This window comes from Gordionus sp. m RMFG-2023, chromosome 5, assembly GCF_954871325.1.
Source record: "Gordionus sp. m RMFG-2023 chromosome 5, tfGorSpeb1-WG-v2, whole genome shotgun sequence".
NCBI lineage: Eukaryota > Metazoa > Nematomorpha > Gordioida > Chordodea > Parachordodidae > Gordionus > Gordionus sp. m RMFG-2023.
Window position 1 is genome coordinate 30,784,925 of NC_088779.1, and position 17,327 is coordinate 30,802,251.

Sequence of the window (17,327 nt, forward strand, 5' to 3'; positions counted from 1 at the left end):
TTGTCGTTTTACTAATTAAAATTTAATGTATATTTTGTTTTATATGAATTAAGAAAGGTTAAATTTGATTTGAATATATGTATATATTTTTTAAATAATATATGAGATTTAAAAATATTTTTTTATATATAATTAATTATATATGTTAGAGAGTTTATGCATCGCATTAATTTTATTTCTTCTTTTATATATTCCTTTATTTTTTTTTTCAAAAACGATTTTACAATTTTAAAATTAAATACAATTGTAAACGATATCAAAATAAAAAATATTTAATAGAAAAAAATAAATTTATTATTTAACAAAAAAAAAGAAGAAACTTAAAAAAGAGGTTGTAAAATTATATTTTAGTTTTTGTGTAAATTTGGATCATGAACTTACAATATTTATCGAATAAACTTCCAAAGAAGATATATTATTTGCATAATTATGATGTAATAATTGTTTGAATTTGCGTCATCTTGTATTTAATTTGTTCGAGCAAAATATTACATTGTTTTTACATCATAATTTTTCTAAAAACTTAATTATTTATTATATCTTATTTCATTTACATTCCTTTGAATCAAATACGACGTTTTTTTTATAGGATATAACAATCTCACTACTTATTTTATTTATCAAAAAAAAACACATAAATTCCCAAGAATGATACGTATATTATTATTTAGCAAAATTTAATATCGCGAAAACATTTGTAAATAATAACCAATCCACAACGATTTACAATTTTGATCGGTATCTTATATAATACTACAATGAAAAATAATACAATAATCTGTACATATTCCTATTATACATTGATATATGTATTGTATACAGTAATATTAAAACTAAAACTAATGCCATAATAATATTTAATACTAATCTGGAATCCTGCGACAAAATATAATAAGGGAATTTTTATTACGTTATTTATTGTTGTAGTTAATATTTCATATATGACCAAACCAGTATTTAAATATTGAATACTATTTATGAATCTATCATTACCAACCAATAATGGTTTTGAATGGTGCCGCATAATCAATATGCATTCGGTCAATTTAGAATTGATGTTAATAGTGGCATATCGTGTTTCCATCGTTACATTTTTCTACCCATCTTTATATCTTGGTTTATATTAGGCCATCACACGTATTCTCTTGCTCCTTCATTTACCATTCCAATATGTCCTTGATGTATCATGCATAAGTAAGTTGTTCATAGGTATAGTATTTATCATTTTAGTTCTCCATAGTAAATAACCTCTCCCTGTTTGTAACGAGAACTTTTACCATGAAATTCATTGAATTTTATAATCCCATTTAACTATAAAAGATTTCCTGCTAAATTTAGCATTTTTGAGGTGAATGCGATTGATCTCTTCTTTTTACCTTTTTTAAAAAATAATTTATACAATGTTTTGGCCATTTCTGCAAAATTTGAAACGAATTTTGAATATTAATTATTTTTAAGATGGATATAATCACAATAATTTTATGTATTTTCATACAATATTCAAATTTTAGCAATACATAGATTATGTAAATAAAAATCGAAATGCCAATGGTGAAGAAATTAAAATATAATTTATATATTATTTCTAAATGTTATTTCTAAATTTTTATGTTCTTAAATTTTAACATATAATGGATTAAAATCATAATAAAGGTATAAAGTTCAAAGTTTATTTTCGTAGAAATTTTCACATTAATTTTTCCTTCACCTATAAATATTTAAGTTAAATCACATATTTTTATATACTTGCCCTTGAAAAAGTACTGCTTTGTTAAGTTTTTGTCTAATATTTAATTTGGTTACAGCCATTTGCACTACAATTTACTACAATAGATTTCAAATCAAAAAATATCTTTCCTCAAAATATTAAATTAATTTTTATAAAAAATATTCATTCTAACTTGATAAGTCTAAATATATTTGAAAAATCTTAAAGATATTCATGAAGTATTAAAGAAAACAATAAATCTTTACTTCTCTGGAAATGACAAAATTTTAAACTATATTCATTATTACTATAGAGATTTTCTTTTATATTGATTAGTCTATATAAAATATTAAAGATATTCATTAAGTTATAAACTGCAAATGTTAATAAAGAGCATAAATGTTTAATTATATTCTCATCAAAAGGTATATATTCTAACTTGCTTAGTCTAAATAAATCTTAATAATATTCATTAAGTATTAAACATATCCTTTACTTTCTCTGCTAAATGTTAATAAAGACCAGAAAATATTTAATTATAATCTTAATACTATAAAGAGTATTTATTCTAACTTGATTACTCTAAATAAATCTTAAAAATTTTCATTAGACAATAATCTAAACAGTATAACTCTAAATTACTTGCTCTTAAAATGTTTTTTTATTCATCTAGTAAAAAAATAAGATCATAAATATAATATATAACAAAAATAATCCTGAAATTCGTGAAATTATAATACGTTTCTTTCTTAGCTCCAAACACAAAATGGCTGCTACTCAATTCAATTTTTGCCACTCCGAATACATTAATCGGCAGTCTATAGTATTAATATCATTGTGTGCCTTACAAGTTTTATATTATTTTTAGATTCTACACCTGTTCATTAATTAAATGTCAAAGAAACCTATTTGTTTAAAATTTTTTTTAGGTTTTTCACAACATCCAAATATAAAAAAAAGAAGCGCTATCCAATATTTATTCTGGTTTCCTAAGAAAATATTTTTTTTAATATTTATGCATTTAACGCCCTCTTATGGATATATATTTGTTAAATTTTACAAAATAAAATGATAAAATTTGAGTTGTAATAATTTATGTAAATAATTTATTTTCCAATAATATTATAAGTAAAAAATGGAATTAATAATTATTTTTTAAAAAAAAAATGATTATATAATCAAATAATTTGATTGATTATGATTTATTTGCTTTTTTAGAAATGCATTATCTAATCATACCAGTTTATGAGTTAGATGAGGTAATGTGAAAGTTGTTTTTCTGGCCAATCAAAACATAGTGTATATTGACTGAGCCTAAACAGTGTGTCAACTGGCCATAATATATTATTTAATAATTTTTCAAATATTACAATATGAAATACTCGCAATAGACCTATCTTGCATGCCTCTTCCATTTTTTAGGTATATACAATTATATACTAATTTACAGAGTTGTTAAGGTACATTTTTTCAAGAACAAAATTGGGGAACCGGAGCTAGCTCCTTTTAGGGCTGGAGTAGAGGAGCGCCGCTCCACCGCTTCTTTAAATTTAATGTATAAATTAAAATATTTTATTAAATATTAATAATATTTAATAATTAAATTTAATAAAAATGAAATTTAATTTAATTTAAATTTATCCATTATTAAGTGTTTAGCCGAGTTTTATAATGGTTTTTCATCTCATCATTTTAAATTTTAAACATCAAGTTTTCCTTTTAAGATTAGAAATTTTTTTGAAAAATCTTGGAAGTCATATTAATATGTCGTTATATAGACATATAATAAAAAATAGTTTTAGATATTATGGATTTATGATATCATAGATGAAGAAATCGAATTTCCATTTCCATCATATAAAAAATATTTTATGGTGTGGCACTCCATTACATGGAGTGGGAGGCGGGAGCTAGCTCCTTTTAAAAATGATAGTAGCGAGAGCGGGAGCTAGCTATTTTTAAAAAGGAGCGTTAACAACTCTGTTAATTTAATTAGTATTAAACATATAAAATTTATCGTCATATATTTAAATAATATATTTTTTGTTAAACATTTCTTATTTGAAAAATTAATCACTTACTATCTACTTAAGCATTTTTATAAATTATTAAAACTATATGTACATAATGTTTAATACACCAACTCTAATGAAAGCCATACAATTTTAGTAACTTTATTTACATACAAAACAAACAAATAAAACATTGCCATTCGTACATTGATTATGAGCTCATTTTTCAAATTGCAGGCATTTAATTCTTCACTTTTCTTTCTCTTTGAATATGCCCTCTTGCATATTACGCAAAGCTACTCATCATTAGTCTTATTTAAATATTTCTTTTAAAAAATTAGAAAGTGAAAACTCCCAAAAGTATAAAGAAGAGAAAATTAAAAAATAAAATTGCCAAAAATTTTTTTTATAAAAGTACAGAATCTCCAAAATGATTTTGCATTATAATATAAACCTGAATATATTATTTGCATACCAAAAAATATCTTAAGAAAACACTTGGTAGAATCGTATTTAATTCTTCTAATCTCATTCATATAATTCAAATCGATTTCTATAATAAATTTCATGTATAACTAACAAAAATACAATTTCTATAATTCTCAATAATATGGGAAATTTTAAACTTAAAATAAATAATATTCACTCGCAACAAGTAATTATTTTTTTCTTCTTAGTGATGTATTCCCTTAAGAAAATAAGGATCCAACACAAGTTGCATATTTAACTCTTCTATTAGTAAGATAGGCATCATAAACAGTTTTAAAGCTTGAGTAAGAACTTTGTAATGGTTGGGATCGATAAGATATCTTATCTGACCTGAGTCAATAAATGCTAAGATCTTATTGAATTTACAGTCAATAAATGCTAAGATCGTATTGAATTTACCTTCTGTATTAACTCCTCCTTTTACAATTAATAAAGGGTTTAAAAGTAGTGTTGTTAAACGGCTAACTTAATATTTCATCCAGAATAATATCACGCATGCCTAAAGATTTTGCTTGTAGAAGGAACCAAGGTTAGGACATATATTAGCGAAAATATCAAGGTTTACGGCTATGTTTTTAAGGCTAAAATATTGAGCTAGCCGTTTTTAAAAATCGGCCAAAACGAGTCGATTAACAACACTATTTCAAAGTACCAAATCCAAACAACAACAAAAAAGTCATTCAAATCAACCACTTACTTTTTCGTAGACGATAAAATTTGGTAAATGAAAAAGATTACTTATTCTACATATATTTTAAATTATGGATAACAAGAGAAATATCAGTCAAAAGTAGACTACAGTTGTTCAATTCGTTGATTATCCCCATTCTTTTATATGGAAGCGATATCTGGAAAAACTCAGACTAAAAAACTTCAAGTATCAATAGATGTCTAAGACTTATTAATGGATATATATATCCTATAGTCATCACAAATGTTAGCCTATGGAAAATATCCAAACATACTCCAGTCGCAGTACAACTGAAGAAATAATTCAATTATTTGAGCATATTCTGAGAAACACCGGAAATAATTTGGCCTATGAAGCCCTTGACTGGCTACCAATTTATAAAAACAAAAGATATTGTAATTATAAAACGTACTGGCTAAATAAAACTGTATTCGACATTATAAATTTGAATATAAGTCTAACTCAATTTACACATTTGAATAATAATAAAAGTTTAATTAATAAACTACTTAAAATGAAAACCAACTACCTTATAGATCGATAGTTTTTCTTATTTAATCATTCCATCCCTATGGGAGGTTTCAGTAATTTCCTTTTCCTCTTTTACCATTTTCAAGCTCATTCTAAGAATTTACTACGTAACCTTTATATTCCTAAACCTGATATACACTCATTGGATGGTTATTCAATTTATCGCTGCTAAACGTAAGTTTTTGAACCTTATTTTTAATATATTATGTTATTATATTTATTTAAGCCGAGTTTTATTATTTACTTCTCAATATTATTTTAAATAATTCATTACTTCTCAATATTATTTTAAATAAAATTAATATTGCCAATATTATCCTTCCGTAATCAAGTTTTATTTTTAATCGGGCATTGGATTTTTATCTCTCTTTTTATCTTCCCATGGGCCTTTAAGTAAGAGGCTTTGCCTCTTGCGCGCACAGGTAACTACGGCCTGTCCAAAAAACATGGATGGTCCTCTTATTTATTTAATTATTTCCCATTCTTTTATCCCAGTTAGATGGACTCTTACGAGAGAACCAAGCGTTTCTCTGTTGTATATATATCTTTGATATATATGACATTTTAGGGATAGTGCGCTTAATATCACTTATCACGTAATCGATTTTTTTTTCTCATCTAACTAACAAATTATATTTTTTGAAAGTTGTATATTATTTCTTTGTTTTTTGGTATTCTAAAATGCAATTGAACTAGTTTACTACAGTGGAAAAAACTATAAGAAACAATATATTTATATATAGAAATATATTTATTATATAAACTCGCTTCTATACTATTATGTTAAAGGATATTTCTATAGCATACTTAAAATAAAATCAAGGAATAAAAAAAATTAAGGTAGTTATGTATTTTTGATTATTTTAAATAAACAAATATACATATAATGGTATACCTAGGCTAACAAAGATGCTTATTATATTTCATGCTCTTCCTGTTGTTTAGGCTTTCTATTTCTAATATTTTGAAAAAATTAACACATTTTTATATGAAAATAATTGTACAATTTAATATTTCACTATTTCAACTATTTTACAATCCTTACAAAAATTAATATAATACAAATGGGTTTAAATTTTTACAAATAAATTTTTCTTTCATAAATCCCCAAATTCATTTATTTTTTAATATAATAAAATAGTGTATATCTTGAAATAAATTCGATAGCACCCTTAGCAGAGTTGGCAAATTCAACACATACAGCATAAATACTCATTTGAGGTGCAATAATCGTGGCAAAATGTGGTCTTATCTTATAACACAAGTTAATAAATATAATATAAATATTATAATTCTTATAAAAACTATATAAAACTCTTTTTTTAAGTCTTAAATTTTATTAAACATGAAATTTGTAAATTGATATAAAGATTTTACCAAATTTTTTTAAATAACTGAGCTGTCTTTGTAGTTCTTTGCTTTGTGGATCATCTTTACAAAAAATAAAAAATGATGGAATATATGATTTAATCCCACAAAATTACAGATATAGTTAGGGCATCCCTCGTTCCAGTGACTCATGATCATTATAATAATCAAAGTATATAAAAGTCCTACAAGATAGAAATTTGTTTCCATTTTTTATTGCAATTATGTTAAGAAAATCTTCGCTTTTATATACTATTTTTAGAAAAAATAGGCTAAATATAGAAATGATTAATTTAGAAATATTAACAAAATTATGAGATACGTGATAAAATTTTGATAACAATATATTTTAATCAGAAAAACATAATATTTATTTACTTAAAACTGTCTTAAATATTTATGCCAAATTTTAATTTATTGGAAAAGCTCTTCATTTTTATTAAAAAAATAACTTGTCTCATCTTTTTTACTTTCTTTCTTTCTTTCTTTCTTTCTTTCTTTCTTTCTTTCTTTCTTTCTTTCTTTCTTTCTTTCTTTCTTTCTTTCTTTCTTTCTTTCTTTCTTTCTTTCTTTCTTCCTTCCTTCCTTCCTTCCTTCCTTCCTTCCTTCCTTCCTTCCTTCCTTCCTTCCTTAAAAAAACAAAATTATTTTTAAAATATATTTTTAAGGTTATTTGTTTGTTCTTAGGGCCACTTCAAATAAACTTCGTATTGTTTTTTTTTATTGGAATTAATTAAAATTTTAGAGTTTATAATTGCATAACATACATATTTCAGACTTAAACATGGTATATAGATAAAAAAAAATTATAACACCAAAATTTATTTAGTTATATTTTGTACTCCTGAGAATAGTTGAGTTCTAATAATAATTGACGCAGGAACCATTTCTGAAGGGTGGTATGTAAGTTGTGATGGAAAAATTGATAATGACGTTCAAGAATGAATAATGCGTAATTTTGACTAATTTAGATCAAAGTCGAGAATGATATTTAGTAGGATGGCTAATAATTAGTGTCTAAGGTAATGCATTATGGCTATTTTAGTATTTCACATGACAAACCAAAAATGTGCTAAAGGGACCTATAAGAAAGCAGGCTTGAGTTCAATCTTATCTGTTTTCGTTGCCGTCGCTAGCATCGGGATAATTATAAAATCTTGAGTTTGAAGGGGCATAGAATAAATTTTTTTGAAACTTCCTAGAAATTCTTGATCATCCGAGGTGTGTCGTCTCTTTTGCGAATCAGGAAGAGTGTTTTAGGCTTGATAATTGAACTTTTTGGTGATAGTAGAATGTGATGAGTGTAGCGAGGATGGAGGCTGATAACCTTATATTATTTGTATTGGGAATCAAAAATTAGGTGAGCTTGTAGAATTTTCCAGTGGACTCACACTCACTGTTGGACTTCTACGCGGATGAGGTCTTGACAGACGCGTTGTATAGTGTGATTCTCCTAGATATCATATTGGCAATTATTATTGGGTCATCTCCAACATCTATTTGTATCTGCGCTGTTAGTGATTTGGTCATAATCCTCATAGATGCTATAACCTTTATAGGCTCGTCTCCTTCGTCATCTAAAAATAATAGGAAGGTTGAGGTTTAATCTTTATATCCAGCGCCAATTCATAGCAGTTTTTTTAGCCATTTGGGTTTCAATGTTACTCATTACCATTATTTTTATTAAAAATAATTTGAAAAATTTTTTCAATGACAAATAGTGACAACTATCATGTTTCAATATATATTTTTTTTATTCTACAAAAAGGGTTTAAAAATAATTATTAGGTTCATCTTGGCTTTAATATTAATTAAATATGTTTGAAATATGTATTTGACACAACTTTAAAAAAAAATTAGTAAAAATTTGAAAATAGCGATTTAACATAAATGTCTATTTTGTAAAGATCACCTTTGAGATCTTAAGAAGGAACGTATTTCTCCGCACTGCTATATGAGTGCCAAAAGTTTAACTAAATCAATTTGCATTTGAGTATTTTATATTTTTTTTTTATAAATTGTTTTAAATTTAATATTGGAAAATTTTGATTTAATTAATAACTCCATCTAGAAAATAAAATATTATCGATTTATATTTTATATATAAAAAAATATACAAGCAGCTTCAACTGCCAGAAGAAAAATAAAAATTTTTTAAGAAGCATATTTAATAAATATTTAGCATATTTTTATTTTTTTTTCCCCAAAAATGTTTTATTTTGACCTTGAGAATAATATCTCAAAGTTTACAATAACATTAAATAAATGATATTAAATTAGTTTTTGTCATAAATAATATTTCTCTTATATCTACTTAAATAAAGGTTCAGTACACTCAGTATAAACAATAGAAATAATCTGACCATGTTTTGAGTGGTTTTAAAAGAATAAGATTAATTAGATATTTCGGTTAAATTTATATTGAATTAAGCATGTTTAGCACAGGAAGCACTAAATTTATTAGATGATTAAAGTTTTCAGTTAAATATAAATATTTGAAAAATTTGTAAATTTAATTAAAAAGAAACGTTTAATAAGAAGTTTATTGAATTAAAATCATATATATAAGTTTTAATAGGACTGAATTTTGGATCGTGTTAATAAATACTAACCAAAAATACATCTAACTATAATTTATCAAGATTTATTTCAGCCAAATATTTTATAATATATAAAGTTTTCATTTTTCTTCTAATAAAACATTAATATTCATTCAAAATTAGGAAATGATTTAAATCAATTTTGAAAATATTTTAAATCAAAGGAAAAGTTTCTATAAAAAATATTTTATGAAAAATGGTTTAATTAAAAATGGTAGAGGTTTAATAGAAAAAGATAATATTAATCAAAAGCCTAGAATGAGAGGGGGGGGGGTTGTTATGAGATTCAAAAAAAAAATTTTTTTGGAAAAGGGGAAAATGTTTGCACGAAATCTTCGCCAGTAGAATAAACGAACACAACCACTGAATCATCTTGAATGGCTCAGAAACCTCATTACTATAAATATATTAAAGGATATCTTAATTACGATTAAATATTTGTGTGAAATAACCTTGATTTCCTCTTCTATTTAGCTTAAAAATTATTTTTCACAGCAAAGTTAAGTAGGCCATATTAAACAATGACCATTTCCTCTGTGTTAGAAACCTAGTAGTCTACAGGAGACGGAGGAGTTTGTGCAATAACGTAATAAATAGGAGCACATCATTTTAGTTCAATAGTAGTGAACATTTATTATAATCGTTTAATTATTATGTATATAATTAATTTAGTGATTTTTGCAATATTAGTATAGGTATATCGCGTATTGCTTATATAAATTCAATTTATATATTACCTCGTTATTCATAAATCTATAAATATTTATTTAAATTTCTGGATGGTAAAGTTAAATGTAATATATAAAATTATTAGGCTTATTTCCTAGGTTTAGCTTAACGCTTTATTAGCGTGATATATAGTTGGCTTTTTAAGAATCTGCTAAATACCCAAAACACGTAAGAAAAGAAATTAAAATTTTAAGCATGCCACTAATTTAATTTTATAAATAAAGAATGAACTTATATGCACATATACCGTAAAGTAATAGTCAGTCTTTCTTAAGAGCATATTGTATATCTTATAGATACATATTGCATAAATAATTCAATCATATAGAATATAATTAAAGATGAACTCCCTGAGATTCTAAAGAGTAGTGAACGCCCCTGCTTATTAATTATATCAGGATGTGGTTATGGTATTACACTTTTTATATTTCAATAAACAAAATTAGGCATAGAAATTAAAAATTTTTTACAAAAATATACATTATATACTGTTATAATAATAATAATCAGAATAACATCTCTATTCTATAATTATGTTATACAATGATGGAAACACATGGTTTTAGCTAAGATCGAAAACTAAGAAAATAATAAAAAGGGTTTTATATTTTTACTTTATATTTACATTATGATAAAAGTTAATAAATATCGGGATACTCATAATATCATTTTATGTATTCATAAATTTTGTATATCCTTTTCTATTATTTAACAACTTAATTACTATGAACTCTCAGACAGTTAACTGATGATATAAATAAGGAAAGCTTCAGACCTTATTCTAGGTACTTATAATTGATAATTGTTGCATATCAGAGAATATATGCTCTGACAATATATGCAATTAAAGTCCGATTTTATATCGTCGGCCTAGAATTGGTGCACAAATGTTTAAAATGAGAAAATCAATATTAAAGTTTAAAGTCTAGGAAAAACTTATTGATCAATTTTGACAATAACTTTGTGCAAAAATTAATATTTTATAAATCTAATTTTGATTTATATATATATATTGGGAATAAATAAGTTATTATCTTCTCTCTAACTCAAAAATTTTAAAATGTCGAGTGGAATTCTAGATCGACGATATATTGACATATGATTAATCAAGTAAGAAAAGAATGCATTCTTATCTAAAAACATAATAATGCTTAGTATTCCAAACATGAAGGCACACATTTCCTGTAAAATCAGATTTTTAATTATTTTTTTTAAAATCCACAAAAAATGAATTTAAAGTTGAAAAAATAACTCATCGCCTGAAAAAACACATAGGGGATAACATACATATATGAAACAAATTGAAAATGTCTATTTGTATATAATATAGACCAGAGATGACAATATTTAAAAAATGATATTGCGTCATTATGATTATTTATTTAAAAAATTATCAAATAAGCTGAATTTGAAATAAATGTATAACTTAGATTTCATATATTTCATTAGATAAAAAGGCAAATTCTTTCCAAAATATTTCATAACTATATCATAAGAATAAAATTACTATATTTTTAACACAAGAGGGATATATTTATTGCTGAAAAAAATTAAGTTTAAAAGACGAAAGTTTAAGGAAATTTATATTATCTCATTAATTATGCCAAAAAAAAAATATATCATCTTTTTTATGAATATTAAAATATTTTGTCTCTCTCTACTATCAAAATTTTTTATTTTTTTTTACAATGAAATGATTATAAAAAATAATAAAAATTTATGTCACAAAATGTGACATAAAATAAAATGCGACACACCTCCCGAAAAAAAAAATTTAAAATAATATTTAAATTATTTAATGAACCACAACAAAATAAAATTCGACTTTCCCAGAACAAGTTTTGTCAGAAGTTACTAGATGTGTCTATATCATTATATAGTTTAATTTTATTTTAAAAGTCGTAATGTACTAACTAGTGTTGTTAAAGGCCTCGTTTTGAGCCGATTTTTAAAAACGGCTAAATCAATATTTTTAGCCAGAAAAAGAGTGGCTAAGCTTGGAGATTTCGATAATATATTCTTAGATCTTTGTTCCTGCTGTGAGCAAAATCTTCAGGCGTAATGTTTTTCTGGATGGCATACTGAGTAAGCCATTTTAATCGGCTCAAAACGAGCAGTTTAACAACATTATTACTGACAGAGATGGTATCCTACAAAAATGAGATACATGTTAAAGTAATAATAAAATGGTAACAAGGATTACACATATTATTCTAAATTTTTTTTTTTATAATTATAAAATAAATTTCAAAAAAAATTATATATAATAACATTAATTATCATCATATAATGTTAAATATTTTAAATAAAATAATTTTCCAATTGGCCATGCCATTTATTAATTGTTTAATTATTTTCTATTATATTATTTTTAAATAAAGTAAAAATTAATTATTTTTCACATTAAAATTAATTATGTATAAAAAAACGTTTTCTTTAATAGTATTTCTGTATATTTTTATAGTTATAATCTACTTAAATACACAACAATCCAACGGATGCTATTCTCATTGTAAATACACATAAATATTACATATATCCATAAAAATCTTAATAATAATTTTTATTTTTTTAAAAAAAGATAGTCCATTCAGTAACATTGTAAGGGCCCATCTCCTTTTTATCAGAGCAAACGGTAAACGTATTATTTATATATATATATATATTTGAAAGTAAAAAAAAATATATTTTCTAAATTTTCTAATGCTTTAAGGTCAGAAAATATTCTGCACAAGATATTGCCAATCGTATGATTACGTTTGTTGTATATGCCGGTAAGTTTAAATTTAAATTAGCATTTTGTCAATTTATATTATCAATTTTGAGATGTCAATTTGGCAAATATTCCACTAGTCTAAAACACTTAGATTTTGCTCAGAATTTTGAAATTAATAGAAGCTAAATAATTTTAAAACTGAATTTTAATCTCACAATTTTTTGAAATATTTTCTAATCATAATACACGTGTGTATAAAATGATAGTAAAAAGTTAATTTGACCAGTGTTTTATCTCTATCATTATGTAAAAATGGTTAGGTCTTAAATTTGCTCTAATATTTTAATATTGATATCTGTTCCCGTTTCTAAAATCTCTAAAACAAGCTAAAAATTGTGAATACCTTATTCCCAAATTTTATGATATCACATTGTGAGCAATGATAATATTTTCAACTATTTTATTTTAGTTATTTTTTCCAGATAAATTAACTCAAATATAAGTGTTTACGCTTTAGCATAATTAATTTCGAATTTTATTTTAAATGTTTTACTAAGAAATATAAAGAGAAATTTCTAATTTTCTGCAATTTTTAGTTTTAGCTATTTAAGAACCTATCCCAATTAGATCCAACTGATATAATTACATGGGAAACCCTAATAAAAAAAATGATAAAATGATCTTTTAGTGCTTTATCCTAATCATTTCTTTAGATCTTTCGAGTAAAATATGTCGATTTAAATGAAAAAAATTAAACTTTCTGAATCACCCATTTTGGAGACTGATTTTAGACGAAAGATTATTTGTCAGATAACGTTATTTCTCTCTCAGGAATTGGATTCCTGAAATAGCACAAAAAAATGAAACATGTTTATTTATTTACCAGTAGAAGCCGTCCTGGAAAACATTTTCCTGCAGCGAGAGTTTAACATTTCCTAAAAATAAAAAACAATCTTTAATGATTTTGATCTTGAAACATTTTTTTTTTTTTATAGAATTAACATCTTTTCAGAAGATTTGCCAACATTCACAGAAACAAAAAAGTGGCATATTTCTATAAAAAAAATATATTATAATTCTATTTAAAATTAAGGCAAAAAAAGTATCATTTTTAAATATATATTTTTTGGATCTTTAATTAACGGTTCTTATCATTATTTCTAATTAGATAATTAAATTCTAGGCGCTTCATATACTATTCTTATCAATTCATTTTTTCCGATCTCGTTATTTTTATATAAAAATAAAAATAGTTTTAAACAATTATATAGTATTTCTCAGCTTTCAGCAGGTATCGAAGTCTCTGATGATCTAGCCTTTGGTTTCTTAGAAAAAATTCTGAGCGCTTTAATCAGAGCTTTAAAATTATAAACTTATCATTTACAACAGTAATACATATATATAATGACTTTAAATTGGATTACCAATTGTTTAAAACATTTATATTATATTTAAAGGTACACTTAAATCTTCATTCGATATACTACATAATTAAAAATAATTAAAAACTATATTTTAAATATTTCAATTTGCATTTTTTAAATTTTGTCTTAAGAAATAGAATTTCTTAGAATTCAGTCAAGCCACTGGAAAATATCTACTATCATCTCAACTTAGGCCATATTTAATTATCGATGACATTTTAAAACATTATATCATATATTACCATAAATAATAAATATAGTGTTACCATTTATTTGTGAAAAATTATTATTATTAAATACCGAGAAGAGAAAAACCCATAAAATCTTATTAAACATTCATAAGAAAAATTGACACATCCCTTTCTAAATTTCTTTTTTTTAAATTTCTCCTTAATTTATAATTTCATTATTTATCACAATTATAATAATCTTGCATTCAAAATTTTTTAATAATCTATTTATATTAATTTTATTTTACGGTATTATATTGTATATACATTTTTAGCCATTTATTGTTACATTATTATCATGGTTTATATGGTACATATTTTATTCACAATTGATTAATCTATTTATATTAATTAAATTTTACGGTATTATATTGTATATACATTTTTAGCCATTTATTGTTCCATTATTATCATGGATTATATGGTACATATTTTATTCACAATTGATTAATCTATTTATATTAATTGTATTTTACGGTTGTATATACATTTTTAGCCATTTATTGTTCCATTATTATCATGGATTATATGGTACTTATTCACAATTGATTAATCTATTTATATTAATTATATTTTATGGTATTATATTGTATATACATTTTTAGCTATTTATTGTTCCATTATTATCATGGATTATATGGTATATATTTTATTCACAATTGATTAACACGGGAAGGGTAACAATAAATCTATATAATATTTAATAAAGATAAAATGGCCTTGCATTATATTTTTATTTCTTTGAAATTTGCTTTGTGAACTTATAATTATATCGAATAAACTTTCAAAGATATTTTTGCATAATTATGATATAATAATCGTTTCGAATTTGCGTCATCTTGTATTTAATTTTGTTTAAGCATGATATTATAGCGTTTTTTCATAATAAGAATAAGCCGAATTTTTTTAAATTACATTATTTCTTGTTATAGTTTATATTTCCAGTTATTTAAGATACTGATGGAACCGTATTTTAGAGTGAACTATTTATGAATCTATATCACTACCAACCAATAATGGTTTTGAATGGTGTCGCATAATCGATATGCATTCGGTGTCGTCCATTTAATTTGTTTGGGGACAATTTTGAATCGATTTTTTTAGAGGCATATCCTGTTGTTCCTGGCAATCGTTACATTTTTTCACCCATGTTTATATCTTTGTTTATATTAGGCCATCACATGTATTCTCTTGTTCCTTCATTCTTACAATTCCAATATGTTCTTGATGTTTCATATCTAAACAAGTAGGTTTGGTATTGTAATTTTCATTTTAATTCTCCATTGTAAATAACCTCTACCTTTTATGACTTCGTCTCTTCTTTGGTAGGCATGTAGAGAGTACATCATTTTGCATTATTATTATTTTTCAATTTTGTTTGCACTCAAAGGAGTTTGTTCCCAAACCTGTATTTGATCTAGAGTTTATCCTTTAATATTGTGTTCACTTGTATGGATAAATATAGAAAGCATGTCAGATTAGCTCTTTGGCTGCTACTTTTGAATTCAATTTTATATTGATATCTTTGTAATAATCAAGCCCACCTTTATATTCTGGTAGTGAATGTTAACGGTATATAATTTGGTATAAAATAAACTCATTAATAGCTTGTGGTCTGTTTGTAGCGGAAACTTTTTTTTAAAAATTCCCTGAATTTTATAATCCCAAATATAATGGCAGAGCTTCTCTTTCTATTTAACTATAAAAGATTTCCTGCTAAATTTATCGCTTTTGAGGTGAATGCGATTGGTCTTTTCTATTTTACCTTTTCTAATAATGTATACAATGTTTATGTCTGCAAAAACGGATTTTGAATAGTAATTATTTTTAAGATAGATATAATCACAATCATTTTATGTAATTTTTAAACAATATAATCAAATTTTAGCAATATCAGCTTATGTAAATAAAAAATTAAAATGGTAATTGTGAAGAAATTAAAATATAATTTATACATTATTTCTAAATGTTATTTCTAAATTTTTATGTTCTTAAATTTTAACTTATAATGGAAGTATAATATTATTGTAATAGTTAATCAAGTTATAATTAATATAATCTTAAATATTTTATTTGGCTTGTTTATATTTAAATTCCTAATGTAAACTTTACGAGATATTACAAGATAGAAAGTGTAATATTTGCAAGAAAAAAAAACAGTAGAAAAAATTTTTTTCACAAAGATATTAGCCTTTGTTGAAGCTGGATTACATAAGAGCGAATACACACTAGAGAGTGACTGCATGACAAAATACCTATATGTGTAAATACCAATGACTATTCATTGAGGAGCCTTTGTGACAGGACATGACAATCTTGCCAAATTTGTCACATAAAACAGAAATCAAATTACAAAATCTTTTGTTATTTTCAAAATGACATAACTACAATAATGACCTATAACAGATATTTTGTAAAGTGAATTTTTGAAATGTTATTAAAATAATAATTATATATTTTCAAATATTTAAAAAAAATTATTTGTTATAGATAATCAATAAAGAAGCTTTAATTAATTCAATAAGGTAAGGTACCAAAAAAAATTCATAGGGTATAAAAATATTCAGAAAAATATGGAAATCCATTGTAGCGGAAAATAAATATCAAAACAGATAATTAAGGAGTGTATTAATTTGAAATATTTTTCTTTTGCAAGAGCGATGGCTAAATCAACATGGAAAAATCTAACGATCGGAAGATAAAGTATCCCATAAGAGATTGCTTTATAAGGGATCAAATTTCTAAAGAGTGGGTACATTCCCACTTGGCAATTGTACCATAACTTAGCTTTTCTAATTTTAACCAGCTAGCCAGGGAAACCGTATACAA

At 24.1% G+C, this 17,327-nt stretch overlaps 2 long non-coding RNA genes across 2 annotated transcripts; one reads left to right on the forward strand and one right to left on the reverse strand.

Moving 5' to 3' along the window:
• Nucleotides 1-6,473: 6,473 nt before the first annotated feature.
• Nucleotides 6,474-7,126, reverse strand: LOC135930008 (uncharacterized). Its single transcript, XR_010572704.1, has 3 exons — nucleotides 6,916-7,126; nucleotides 6,809-6,862; nucleotides 6,474-6,683 (listed from the first exon to the last, which is right to left on the reverse strand). It is a non-coding gene; the product is annotated as an uncharacterized LOC135930008 (long non-coding RNA).
• A 5,372-nt stretch (nucleotides 7,127-12,498) lies between these two features.
• Nucleotides 12,499-14,881, forward strand: LOC135930037 (uncharacterized). Its single transcript, XR_010572711.1, has 4 exons — nucleotides 12,499-12,640; nucleotides 12,710-12,763; nucleotides 12,842-12,902; nucleotides 14,400-14,881. It is a non-coding gene; the product is annotated as an uncharacterized LOC135930037 (long non-coding RNA).
• Nucleotides 14,882-17,327: the final 2,446 nt, after the last annotated feature.